The 14,611-nt window shown below is 39.7% G+C and overlaps 1 protein-coding gene across 1 annotated transcript in view; it reads right to left on the bottom strand.

Annotated features, from left to right (window-relative positions):
- LOC135113220 (uncharacterized) overlaps positions 1–14,611 on the bottom strand; it is a 633,180-nt gene that overhangs the window by 321,478 nt on the left and 297,091 nt on the right. The gene's annotated exons all lie outside the window — the stretch shown is intronic.

Raw genomic sequence — 14,611 nt, 5'->3', positions numbered from 1 at the left:
ATATATATATATATATATATATATATATATATATATATATATATATATATATATATATATATATATATATATATATATATATATATATATATATATATATTTTATTTTTTTATTTTTTTATTTTTTTTCAGCTGAGACTAAAATTAGGTATATAAGAACATAAGAACACAAGAAATAAGGGAAGCTACAAGAAGCCATGAGGTCTACACGTGGCAGTCCCTGTATGAAATATACCTACCTATTTCCACTATCATCTCCATCCATAAATCTGTTAATCTTTTCTTAAAGTTTCTTAATGACTCAGCACTATTGTGGAAAAGAAAAAATTTCACATCATTTACATAAAACTGTTAACAGTTACAACCCACACACATACTATATGCATATATACACAGACTTATCCTTGCAGATCTTCTTGTGGATATGACCATGTCAAATAACTCACTCACCTCATCCTTGAACAATCAAACTCTCACTCTTTCTTCCACTCATATATCCCATTCCTAGCCTTCCATTTCAAACAGCTTGGTCTTCACACACACACCATCTAGTTCACACTTTGTTACTTTCATGCTCCCTTAGATTATCCACTGAAACACTGAAAAACTGCCCTGACAAAGAACATAAAATGAATTTCTACACTTTCATTTCCCCTGTACTATGAATATGTGACTTACATTTTCTACTGGCCCAAGCTATTTCAGAGAACATGGGGTGGAGGGATCCCTACCCAGATATAAAGACACATTTTATATCATTACTAACATAATTATACTATATACACTAGTTACTAGTAATCTTTCCTTTTTCTACCACTGTAATCCATTGGGACTTCACAAAACCACTGAGAAATAGATCTGAAGATCAGATAAATCTTTAGCTGTAAGAGGTTTTCACCAGGGCAGGGGGATCAAGCTCCTAACCAGGAGAACAAAAGGACAGTTTCTTAAATGTCAGGATCATGATAATCATCAGGTTTTCACATCATCTCAGGGTGCTGTGTTTTACTATTTTCACCATTCTACAACTGATTCCTCATGTTCTATACAAATCCATTTACATAATTTTATCACTCTGCTTGTGACAAAAGCTCCTCTTAGAAAATTTATTAATTAATTAAAAATAATAATGATTTTCACTAAATCTTAGACCTTTAACTATCGCTCCATAACCATGTATCATTTGCATTGGGAGGAAACAGTAGACAACTGCTGAAACAGTAATTCTTACCAGCAAGATTTCATACATGCTGGCAAAGGTAGATGCTGTGAACCTGTCTCATCCCAGCTGTGATCTCTCTCACTGCTTCCTTTTGTGTCTCACAACACAAGAAGGTATTCACAGCCTGTCCTCTAAAAGCAACTCCCTTCCTCCCCACACTATATCACATGCACCTTACACATCTACACCTTTTAGTTGAAATAAAAATAAATAAATAAAAAAAATAAAAATTACTTCTAAAAGTTCAGTCTCAGTCTATAATGTCCTCAGGTTGAACTAGTCTGTTGGTATCAATATAGCATCTTGACATCCCTGCCCTCCCAAGTATTTCTACATTCTTTTTTGGAACATTTGCAGCCTTTAACATAATTTTCAATTTGTATAACATCAGTTCTCCATTGCTAAACCTCATTTTCATCACTGAAATGCAGGTTTCCCCCCCTCTTTGTTCCATTCTACTTTCTGTATCCTCACATTCCATCCAAAGTTTAATGTTGTGTCAATGTGAACAACGATTAAACTTGCTCTCATGCTAAAGCTTTTGATTATTCTGCACTTTCCACTATCTAGCTTCACCTTTAGAGTCACTTTCAGGCAAAATTGATCTTTGCTATATATGTCTCACCTAACTACTCTAAATATAAAAAACTTTCCAACTATTTAACTACCAAACTAGAGCACATCCTGACTCACTTCCCTTTTGTGTAGATCTCCATTCTTCTATGTTCATCAAACCAGCTTTGACTTTCATTTCCCCTCTCTGACCAATCTGGTGAACTAGCCTTTAACTTTGCTATCCTCTATAACATAAAGCAATCAGTGTAGCACCCAAATTTCATCTCTGACCATCTTGGAGAGATACACATAACATTATTGACCTTTTTCTAACATCTAATCTTCTGCTTATTCTGTCACTATTCTCTCTGTTGAGTTCCTCCAGTTATAACCTCATTTCTGTACCTTGTCCTAATGCTCTAATTCTTTGTCAGGGTCTTCCAAAGCAGAGATGCTTCTAGCATTTTGCTTTCACTAACTATGGGAACATGAGAAGATATTATGCTGATTTTCTATGGAATAAGTACCACTTCTGTGTCAAGAACCCATCTCAGTGTGCTGATTACATCAATGTGTCAGGTATGGATATATATATTTCAAACTCTTTTTCTCACCTTAAACCTTCCAATTCTTGGTTTAACTTGGTCTATTCTTGTGCTACACATGATAGAGTTACCCCATAAGCAGTACCTGAGCCTTCCAACTCTTAAAACTCATGGACTTTATGTTTCTACCTGAAATTACATCCAAACTGTTCTCAATTAGCCAGAACTCTTTTATCAATAGAAAATGTCAAAATCCTTCTAGATCTTACTCCCACATTACTTATGAAACCCTGCTAAAAATTATCTCCAATGACTTTCTTCAACTTTCCCTCCTCTCTTTCCACTTTGTGGCACTACACTTGTCTAATTTATCTCTAATGCTGAACTCTTTAATCTAACCTTGGCTAAAAATTCAGCTCTGTATGATTCATAGCTTGTTTCTCTATCTCCATTATCCTCTGACTACATCATGCCTCCCATTAAATTAACCTTGGGGAGTAAGTCTAATGGGTAGAGTAGTATAGCATACCCCCTCCCCCCTTTCTCTTTTGAGGACCAGCAGCAGAGACCCACCCACTGGTATCTATCCCTAGGTTAAGCCTTAGGGGCAGGTGGGTGACCTAACAATCACCCAACTTGGGTTCCCTACCTCCTCTAATACTACTGCACGGTAGTGGTAGGGGATGAAAATTACATCCCTCCTTGTTGTTTCTTTGAATGTTAGCATTTCTTGCCACAGCAATTAGGTGATAGACAGTGAACTTAGCATCATGGCGACTGGTGGCAGAAACCCGATAGATTTTGACATATCAGAAGCGGAGATAGAAGAGAAGCCACTGTCTGTAGAACAGGACAAAAAGAAGATAAGAGAACTAGAAAGGGAAGTGGACAGTCTGGGAGACTGTTTCTAAGAATTAATGCACTGGTTAATATTAAACCAACCACAACCAGCACCCAAAGCTTTCATGAAGCCTTGTGACATACCTGCACTAGAGCAAAGGCATCTCCAGGGAGTAGAAGGAGAAGGTAAGCTAGGAATATTTCTGTCACAGATTGAGAACTTTTCCCAGGATGCAGTAGATCGATGAAAAATGGCTTTAGCCAGAGTTGATGGCCAACTAGCAGTTTACATTCAGAACATCTTAGCTAAAAGACAATTATTGTCCTGGGAGGAATTTAAAGCCCTTCTCACTAAAGAATTCACAGACAAAAGCTATCACAAGCTCTTAAATTCCATCAATGAATTAAACTATCATCATAGTGAAGACTCACTTGAGTTCAGCACTCAGATCAAATATAAGTTGGCCTTGTTGGAAGTTACTGCTGGTCCAGATAGAGTACCTAATAGTGAAAAACCCCTAAGAGATAAAATTCCAAAAGGGATGCCTAAAGATTGCTATGACTGATTAGAAATGTACTGGGCTGATAAGATTCCCTTGAAAGACTTCTTTGATAGGGTGGAGGTAGAAAGAGGAATAACCTTAACCCAAAGCAAAGAGGAAGTCTATAGAGTACAGAAACCTACTTCCTCAGCAAGCATGAACACTTCCCCAGAGTCTGTTGGAATTGAGCCAGATGATTTCAGATCTTACCTGGAGAGGATAGTTAGAAGATTAAGGCAGTAGGAACAGAATTTTCAATATTGTCAGTACTGCTGATCAAATATGCATGACCAAAGCTGTAGGAGGAATCTGCCTCCTGGATCAAGTTTTGACTGATTAAGACCAAACTGTAGATGAGAGGCACCAGGATGTCCACGTAGAGGAGGTTGAGCAAGATGACTTATCAAGTCCAGATCTATGATAATCAATTTAAAAGTTAACAAATTAATTTTAAAATCCCTTCTGGATACAGGGAGTGAAGTGTCACTAATAAAAGAGTGTGGCCCATAAATTAAAGTTGGTAATTTGTCTGCCTAATCTTAATCCTGCAGATTAAGGGCATCTCAGGAGAGAAAATTAGAGTATTAGGACAAGCTCAGGTTACCATCCCAAGTGCAAGTCATGAATTCATCACTGCATCAGTACTCATTGTTCCTGATCGTTATCTATCCACTGACATCTGCTAGGTATGAATATCTTAGGCCAGGTGGTGTTAACCATTAACTATAAAGAGAACAGCATTGGTTGGATTGATATTAGCCATCCACTTAAGCTAAGATACTTTATATCATTTTAAGAGGCTGCCTCTTAAGGCAGCTTAAGGCTTAAGTTGCTCCCCAGCTATTTTCTCTCATCAGTTGACCAAAGTACTAACTCCCATTTTAAGAGAAAACTGGTTTAAGAATGATTTAGATGACATTATAATGTATGCCAAGGATTATGACACACTGATGACACAACTAAATCACCTGTTTAACCACATGAGATGCTGGCATAAAATTTAATCTCTCTAAGTGTAGCATAGGGGAGAGAGAGGTTAAGTTGCTTGGTCACATTGTTTCAAAAGAAAGGTATAGACCAGACCCAACTGACAGTAGCCCCTTTTCTGTTCCCTCATACTTTCTCTATTCTCATTTTCAATCCAAAGCTGGATGTTGCATCTATGTGCACAATGACTTAACCTACTCCCATGCCCTTGATTTTGAATCTTCCAAGTTTTCCACCATCTGGCTATGACTACAGAGTCACTCTCAACCTAAATTTATCTGTGTTGTATACCTCTCGCCTAACTCCTCTGACTATAAGAAATTCTTTGACTATTTAACTTTAAAGTGGAGCACATTCTGACTCTCTTCCCTTCTGCAGAGATCTCCATTCTTCAAAATTTCAATGTTCACCACTAGATTTGGTTTTCCTCTCCCTTCACTGACTATCCTGGTGAACTAGCCTTCAACTCTGCTATCCTTCACTACCTAAAGCAATTGGTGCAACACGCTACTCATATTCCTGACCGTCTTTGAGATACGACCAACATTCTTGACCTTTTCCTAACCTTTAATCCTGCTTATGCCGTTACCCTATCTTCTCCATTGGGCTCATCCAATCACAATGTCACATCTGTATCTTGTCCTATCACTCCAATTCCTCCTCAGGATCCTCCAAAGTGGAGGTGCCTCTGGCATTTTGCCTTTGCTAACTGGGGAGACCTGAGGAGGCATTATGCTGATTTTCCTTGGGATGACTGCTGCTTCCATGCCAGTGATCCATCTCTGTGTGCTGAGCACATAAGAAAAGTGATAGTGTCTGGCATGGAGACATACATTTTTCACTCTTTCTCTTGACCTGAACCTTCCAAAAAACTTGGTTTAATACAGCTTGTTCTTATACTATACATGATAGAGAGGTGGCCCACAAAATGTACTTGAACCTTCCATCACCTGAATTTCATGCACTTTATATTTCTGCTCAGAATCATGTCAAGTATGTCCTCCAACTAGCCAAAAACTCCTTCATTAATAGATGTCAAAATCTTTCAAGATCTAACTCCCCTCATGACTTCTGGTACCTTGCCAGAAGGCTCTTCATCTTTCCCTTCTTTGTTTCAACTTGACAGTACCACTGCCATCTCATCTATTTCTAAAACTGAACTCTTCACTCACACCTTTGCTAAAAATTCATGACTTGTTCTTCCCTCTCCTCCACTCTCTGGCACCCATTAAAATCCTTTGCAGTGGCGTTTTCCATGCCCTCGCTGGCATAAAACCTCTGAAGGCTCAAGGACTTGATGGGGTCCCTCCTATTGTTCTCTGAAACTGTGTCTCTTTACTTACACCTTGCCTAGTCAAACTCTTTCAACTCTGTCTATCAACACCTATCTTTCCTTCTTGCTGGAAGTTTGCGTACATTCAGCCTGTTCTTAAAAAGGGTGACCATTCTAATCCCTCAAACTTCCATCCAATTGCTTTAATTTCCTGCCCATCTAAAGTTTTAGAATGTATCCTCAACAGTAAGATTGCTAAACATCTATCACTTTACAACCTTCTATCTGATTGCCAGTATGGGTTCCATCAAAGCCACTCTCCTGGTGATCTTCTGGCTTTCCTTACTGAGTCTTGGTCATCCTCTTTTAAAGATTTTGATGAAGCTTTTGCTGTTGCTTTAGACATATCAAAAACTTTTGATAGAGTCTGGCACAAAGCTTTGATTTCCAAACTCCCCTACTATGGCTTCTATCCTTCTCTCTATAACTTCATCTCAAGTTTCCTTTCTGACTATTCTATTGTTGCTGTGGTAGAAAGTCTTTGTTCTTCTAAATCTATTAACAGTGGTGTTCCTCAGGGTTCTTTCCTTATTATTTGTCAATGATCTTCTAAACCTTCTAAACCAAACTTCTTGTCCTATCCATTCCTATGCTGATGATACCACCCTGCACTTTTCCACATCTTTTCATAGACATCCAACCCTTCAGGAAGTAAACAGCTCATGCAGGGAAGCCACAGAACACCTGATTTCTGATTTCTCTAAAATTTCTGATTGGGGTAGGGCAAATTTAGTAATGTTCAATGTCTTAAAAATGTCAATTCCTCCATTTATCAACTTCACACAACCTTCCAGATATCTATTCCCTCTTCTTCAGTGACACTTAACTGTCCACCTCTTTTACACTGAACATTCTCTATCTGTCTCTCTCTCTATCTGATATCTGTCTCTATCTGTACTTATAATCTTAACTGGAAACTTCATATCTCATCTCCAGCTAAAGCAGCTTCTATATAGTTAGGCATTCTGCGTTGTCTCTGCTAATTTTCTCAACCCCCCCACACCCTACACATCAGCTGGTAACACTGTACATGGGCTTTATCTATCCATGTATAGAGTTTGCTTCACATGTATTGCGTGTGTGTGGGGGTTCCACTCACACTGGTATTTTAGAGAGGGTGGTATCAAAAGCTTTTCATCTTATCAACTCCTCTCCTCTGACTGACTGTCTTTAGCCTCTCTCTCATCACTGCAATATTACAACTCTTCCTATCTTCTGCTAGTATTTTGATGCTAACTGTTCCTTTGATATTGCTAACTGCATCCCTCCCTTCCTCCTGCAGCCTGGCTACACAAGACCTTTTTCTTTCTCTCATCCTTATTCACTCAACCTCTCCAATGCAAGAGTTAACCAGTATTCTCAATTATTCGTCCCTTTCTCTGGTAAATTCTAGAACTCACTCCCTCCTATGACTTCCTATGACTTCCTATGACTTCGTCTCTTTCAAGAGGGAGGTTTCAAGACACTTATCCTCTGTTTTTGACATATCTATGGGAACTGGCATTAAGTGGGCCTCTTTATTAATTTTTTTTTGTTCCTCTTGTTTAGTGGCTGTCTTACATAAAACACACATACACACACACATACACACACACTTTGGCAAGTTAGAAGAGAAAAAGGAGATCTAATGATGATGTATATAATAGTAAACTGCATTGAGAAGATAGACAAGCATGACCTGGTGTTGCTGGAAGATGAAGCTGGGTGGACGAGAGGGCACTCAAAGAAGATCAGGAAGAGTCAGTGTTTGAAGGACATCAAGAAGTACAGTTTTTCACACAGAAGTATGAAAAGGCCTAAATGAAGAGGTTGTTACAGCAGCAAATGTGCATAAATTAAAGGAAATGCAAGATAAATATAGATATGGAGACAAGACACTATGAACCCTGCTTGAATTCTGTATTATACAACTAGGTAAATACACACACACACACACACACACACACACACACACACACACTACATTTTTTTTTTTTTTCAGTAACCTTATGATGAAACATAATACATTTTTTTCCACAAAACATTCTTGTAAAATAGAGGAGTGTCTTATGCAGAGGTGAGTCTAATATGCCAGTAAATATGGTAACTTTGTTTGAGGACCAAATTATGGTATGGCAACCAAAGCAATTACGAGTTTTTTTTTGTCGAAAAAATTTTTGTCAAAAAAATGATTTGATCAAAAAGGGAGGCATTTGGTAACTGAGGTTCCACTGTATTTCACCTCACAAAAGTTAAACCAAACAATACCTTCTTATAGAAACTAATTATATCTAACACTCAGAAAGGAAGCCTTAACATTAGCCCATGTGAAAGAGTCAGGATATCTTGGACAGTTGAGTTGAAGACAATCCTCAAAGCAGAAGAATATTTTAGTGACCTAACCTGAGATCTGATGTAAGGAAATTTGTTAAACAATGTATCACATGTCGATAAGGATTGCAAAAAACCATGGCAAGAATTACCAGCTGTTCATAGGGCTCTAGAGAGTTAGTATTGATATTACTGAAATGGTTCCTAGTGCCCAAGGTTTCCATCACGTCTTAACCATCACTGACCATTATTTCCACTATGTAAAATTCCTTAAATTAAGAACTAGGATGGCCGAGGAGGTAGTTGGGAAGTTGGAAATGTATCTTGGAGACTTTGGAATCCCCAGAGTGCTCCGAACAGACTGCACCAGAGTTCACCTCAGAAACTTTGCGTGAACTGTGCCAAGGGTATGGCATCAAATTAGTCCACTTTACATCTTACCATCCCGAGGGAAATTCAGTGTCAGAGCAAATGCATCGTATCATGAAGACAGTGCTCACCATATTGTGTAGAAGCCAACCCATAAAGTGGACAGAGTGTCTCACAAAGTGCCAAAAAGTGTTGAATAGTGCAGTCCATGAAACCACTGGTGAACAGCCATATTACCTAATGTACCATCTACTCCAAATGAATGAGGACCCTGATCTGCAAATAGTACATGAAGCGATCCAGCAGACTAATAGGGAAATGTCCCAGAAATGGAGGGACAAACCCAACAGGGGTAGGAAGGATCAGAAAGTGGGAAAGGACTGGTTGGTGTAGATTAAGAAAGAGGTAGCATCATCAGTGGTAGAACAGAAACTGACACCTAAGTGTTTTAGGCCCCTACAAAGTGAAAGAAGTTTTATAGGATGGGAGTGCATATATCCTGGAGAATCTTTAGGACAATACATGTGTGCAACAAGCCACAAAGTGAAACCATACTATGAGTGGAACCCGAGGAACTCATATTACCCCCCGAGGATGAAGAAGAGGACAAAGTAGAGCCATGACCTGTTGGAATTAGGCAACCTCCAAGGAGATATATTGAGGAGTATTAGGAAATTCCTGGAGAACAGTTAGTGAAAGGCCCTTGGTACATTTGGAAGTTTAGGACAAACTGACTCCAACTCTTCCTTTTATTCCAGCTCAGATGAGGAGCCAGCTGGTGACACTGGACCTTCTCTGGAAGATGATAGACACCCAAGATGCCTTAGGCACTGTAAAGTTATCACATTAACCCAACCAGAAGGTAACACATTCTCCCCGGGTTGAGGACAGGGTAGCCATGCTCTTATCCTACCACTCCAGAGGCAGGACCATTGGGGGAACAAAGGATCTGAATCAACCAGAGGGTCAGGTCCCAAAAAGACTCCTGGACACAACAGTACTGAAAAAGTGATGATGTCTCCTGGGAGAAAAAGAAAACTTTGGAAGAAAATTTGAGGGGAGATGAAGTAGAAACAGATGCCAACCTGACAGCTGTGTGTTTTTTACTTGTATGCAAATGTTAGAACTTATGAAAATGTAAAGGTGAGTGGGCTGCATGAGAGATTTTCAGACATAGTAACAGATGAGCCACGTATCAGATTTTACATTTAAGAGGGTGGAGATTACACTAGTTCTCCCTAAAAATCTCTCACAGACTCCCCACTCACCTCCTAGTTGTTTTGAAAAGCATGTGCTAGAGGCCACTCACTCAGGTAACTCACTTAAATGAGAATATTGTGCAATGATAATACCAAACCCAGGCAGAGGAGGATATTAGTTAGGCATGTGAGATGGAGGTATAGAGCAGGATGGATTCCGTGGTGATTAAGTAGTGTGGATGAGAATTGTGGCCTATCAGCAGCCACCAGGTGAGCACGGAAGGATATCCACACCCTGACTAACAAACCCACGCTGTCATCTTTGTTCTCTCTGGTTCTGACACCCAGTGCAAGAAGACATGCCCTCCTATTATTCAAGAACCTCAGTCCAGGCAGGAACAGTGAGTTGGTGGCCACCATGTGTTGACAACACCCCAAGGGAACCAGCTAGCAGAGAGATGACACCAAAAGATTCCCCATAGGTGTTGTCAAAGTGAAGCCAGGTGACACCAGGAGGAAGGACATGACTATGAGTGATCACGAGGCTGACTATGAGTGACCAAGAACTGTGAGGGACCACCAGTGACACACCTGCAGGCCTCCACCCTGTTGTCACCTCTCTCTCTGCTCCATCCTCACATCACCAGTGAGACTGGATGACCACCCAGCATGGCCACTCTACACCCAAACTCCAACTGGCCTGAAGGAGCTGCACAGACTTACATCCACCCACAGCACGGATAAGCACTCCAGGATCCTTAGAGTATTTGGATGTTTAGATAGATAGGTCAGTAGTTCTTCCCTCAGGGTTTTCAGCCCTAGAGAAAGGGGGAGACTTGAATAGATGGAAATCCTCTTTGGTTAAGTGTCCATCCTGATTATTACAGTAAAGATATCTACTTATTTAGTTTACTCTTTCACTTTAATCAGTAACTTTTTTTATGTAGGAGGGACACCAGACAAGGGCAACAAAAATCCAATAAAAAAATAAAAAAAACCCAATGAGATGCCGGTCCCCGAAAAGGGTCCGAAGCAATAGTAAAAAATTGAAGATGGGTCTTGAAACCTCCTTCTTGAAGGAGTTCAAGTCAGAGGAAGGTAGAAATACAGAAGCAGGCAGGGAGTTCCAGAGTTTACCAGAGAAAGGGATGAATGGTTGAAAATACTGGTTAACTCTTGCATTACAGAGATGGAAAGAATAGGGGTGAGAGAAAGAAGAAAGTCTTGTGCAGCAAGGCTGCGGGAAGAGGGGAGGCATGCAGTTAGCAAGGTAAGAAGAGCAGTTAGCATGAAAATAGAAGTAGAAGATAGTAAGAGATGCAATATTGTGGCAATGAGAAAGAGGCTGAAGACAGTCAGTTAGAGGAGAGTTGATGAGGCAAAAATCTTTTGATTCATCCTGTCTAAAAGAGCAGTATGAGTGGAAACCGTCCCCCCAAAGACATGTGAAGCATACTCCATACATGGATGGATAAGGCCCTTGTACAGAGTTAGCAACTGGGGGGGGGGGGGGAGAAAAACTGGCAGAGATGTCTCAGAATGCCTAACTTCATAGAAGCTGTTTGAGCTAGAGATGAAATGTGAAGTTTCCAGTTTAGATTATAAGAGAAGAACAAACCGAGGATGTTCAGTGTAGAAGAGGGGATCAGTTGAGTGTCACTGAAGCAGAGGCGATAGTTGTCTGGAAGGTTGTGTTGAGTTGATAGATAGAGGAATTGAGTTTTTGAGGCATTAAACATTACCAAGTTTTCTCTGTCCCAACCAGAAACTTTAGAGAGATCAGAAGTCAGGTACTCTGTGGCTTCCATGTGTGAACTGTTTACTTCCTGAAGTGTTGGATGTCTACGAAAAGACGTGGAAAAGTGCAGGATGGTATCATCAGCGTAAAAGTGGATAGGACAAGAAATTTGGTTTTGAAGATCATTGATGAATAATAGTAAGAGAATGGGTGACAGGACAGAACCTTAAGGAACACCACTGTTAATAGATTTAGAAGAACAGTGACCATCTAACACAGCAGCGATAGAATGGTCAGAAAGGAAACTTGAGATGAAGTTACAGAGAGAAGGATAGAAGCCATAGAAGGGTAGTTTAGAAACCAAAGACTTTGTGCCAGACATATCAAAAGCTTTTGATATGTCGAAGGCAACAGAAAAAGTTTCACCAAAATCTCTAAAAGAGGATGACCAAGACTCAGTAAGGAAAGCCAGATGATCACAAGTAGAGTGGCCTTGACGGAACCCATACTGGCAATCAAATAGAAGGTTGTGAAGTGATACATGTTTAAGAATCTTAGTGTTGAGGATAGATTTAAAAACTTTAGATAGGCAGGAAATTAAACCAATAGGATGGTAGTTTGAGGGATTAGAACGGTCACCCTTCTTAGAAACAGACTGAATGTAGGCAAACTTCTGGCAAGAAGAAAAGATAGATGTTGACAGACAGAATTCAAAGAGTGTGACTAGGCAAGGTGCACAGAGGTGCAGTTTCAGAGAATAATAGGAGGGACCCTATCAGGTCCAAAACCCTTCCAAGAGTTTAGACCAGTGAAGGCATGGAAAACATTGTTGTGAAGAATTTTAATAGGTAACAAAAAAGAGAGGGAAGAACAATCCCTAAATTTTGTTTGTTTGAGCAGAGGTCAGCTTTAGAGATAGATGTGATAGCAGTGGTGCCATCTGGTTGAAATAAAGGAGGGAAAGAAGAAGCAAAGTTATTGGAGATGTTTTTGGCCAGTTGCCAGAAGTCAAGATCTTGAAAGATTTTGACACTTTCTATTAATGAAGGAATTTAGGGCTAGTTGAAGAACAGACTTGGCATGTTTCCGGGCAGAAATATAAAGTGTATGAGTTTCTGGTGATGGAAGGCTCAAGTACCTTTTGTGGGCCACCTATATCATGTATAGCACGAGAACAGGCCATGTTAAACTAAGGTTTGGAAGGTTTAGGTCAAGAAAAAAGAATGAGGAATGTGACACTATCACCTCTGTCATGCACTCAGCACACAGACAGGTCTCTGACATGGAAGCAGTTGTCATTCCAAGGAAAATCAACAAAATACCTCCTCAGGTCCTCCAATCTAACAGAGGCAAAATGTCAGAGGCACTTCCACTTAGTGGTATACTGAGGAGTAATTGGATATGAGATTGTGATTGGAGGAGCCCAATGGAGGAGAGAGGGTAACAGCATAAGCAGAAAGATTAGAGGTTAGGAAAAGGTTATGAATTTTGGGTGTATCTCCAAGATAGTCAGGAAACGAGTAGGGTGTTGCACTAATTGCTCTAGGTCGTGGAAGATAGCAAACTTGAAGGTTAGTTCACCAGGATGGTCAGTGAAGGGAGAGGAAAGCCAAATCTGGTGGTGAACATTAAAGTCTCCAAAAATGGAGATCTCTGCAAAAGGGAAGAGAGTCAGAATGTGCTCCATTTTGGAAGTTAAGTAGTCAAAAAAAATGTTATTGTTAGAGAAGTTAGATGAGAGGTATACAGCACAGACAAATTTAGTGTGAGAGTGACTCTGTAGTCATAGCCAGATGGTGGATAACTTGGAAGATTCAAGAGCATGGGCATGAGAATAGGTTAAGTAGTTGTGCACATAAATGCAACATCCAGCTTTGAATGGAAAATGAGGATATAGAAAGTAGGAGGGAACAGAAAAAGGGCTACTGTCAGGAGCCTCAGACACCTGTGTTTCAGTGAGGAAAAGAAAATGAGGTTTAGTAGAGGAGAGGTGGTGTTCTACAGACTGAAAATTAGATTTTAAACTGCAAATGTTGCAGAGGTTAATGAAAAAAGAGTTGATGGGGGTGTCAAGACACTTAGGGTTGATACCAGAAGAGCAGTCCAACCTGGGGACTGATTAGTTTCTCCTTTTCGTACTTCAGTTTACACCAGTCAGTTATACACACACATTACTTTTTTTTTTTTATGTGACCAAGGAATTGGCACATTATCATGCCCTCACTGGCTGTCCTGACAAGAATTATGGACCTTATGGTTTCCCACCAAATGATATATATAATTCTAAATGATATCTGTAATTCAATGCACTTGCATGTTGTCTGGTCAGACTCTTCAAATTCTGTTTTTCAACATTTGTCTTTCCTTCATGGTGGGAGTTTGCCTACATTCAGCCTGTTCCTAAAAAGGGGAACCACTCTAATTTTTCAAATTACCATCCCACAGTTTCATTTTCCTGCCTATCTAGAAGAGTCAATAAGACTCTTAAACCTGTGACTTCACAATCTTATGCAGTAGAAGTTCTGAACATGAACTTTTTATTTTTCAATCCTAAACACAAATTTTCCTTTAAAGATGAATGTCCTGCCTTGGTCTGTTTTTTTTTATAATATGCATGCAAATACACTGCTCCTGTGCTATACAATGCATTGCTCTGCAATATTTTACTTTTACAATTTACAGTTACTAGGGAACACATTTCATTATACAATAGCTAAATTTTGCATTATGATCACAAGCACAAAGTGATAATCATGTCTTGACACCAGACTGTCTGTCAACACTGCTTGCCAGGAGTCCATTCACCTCACTTGTTGCTGCCATATGTGAGCTGTGTTTCCTGTGGTGTTATAATTTGCATTACTATTTGTGTGTTCTTTTCCAGCTTTTCCTGTGCCTGCTACAATGTCAGAAAAGATACTAACAGTCCCTGGCAAGAGGGTGAAGGATTCCATCACCATCGCAGTGAAGAT

This window comes from Scylla paramamosain, chromosome 25, assembly GCF_035594125.1.
Source record: "Scylla paramamosain isolate STU-SP2022 chromosome 25, ASM3559412v1, whole genome shotgun sequence".
Classification (NCBI taxonomy): Eukaryota; Metazoa; Arthropoda; class Malacostraca; order Decapoda; family Portunidae; genus Scylla; species Scylla paramamosain.
This window is presented reverse-complemented; position numbering and strand designations above follow the sequence as displayed.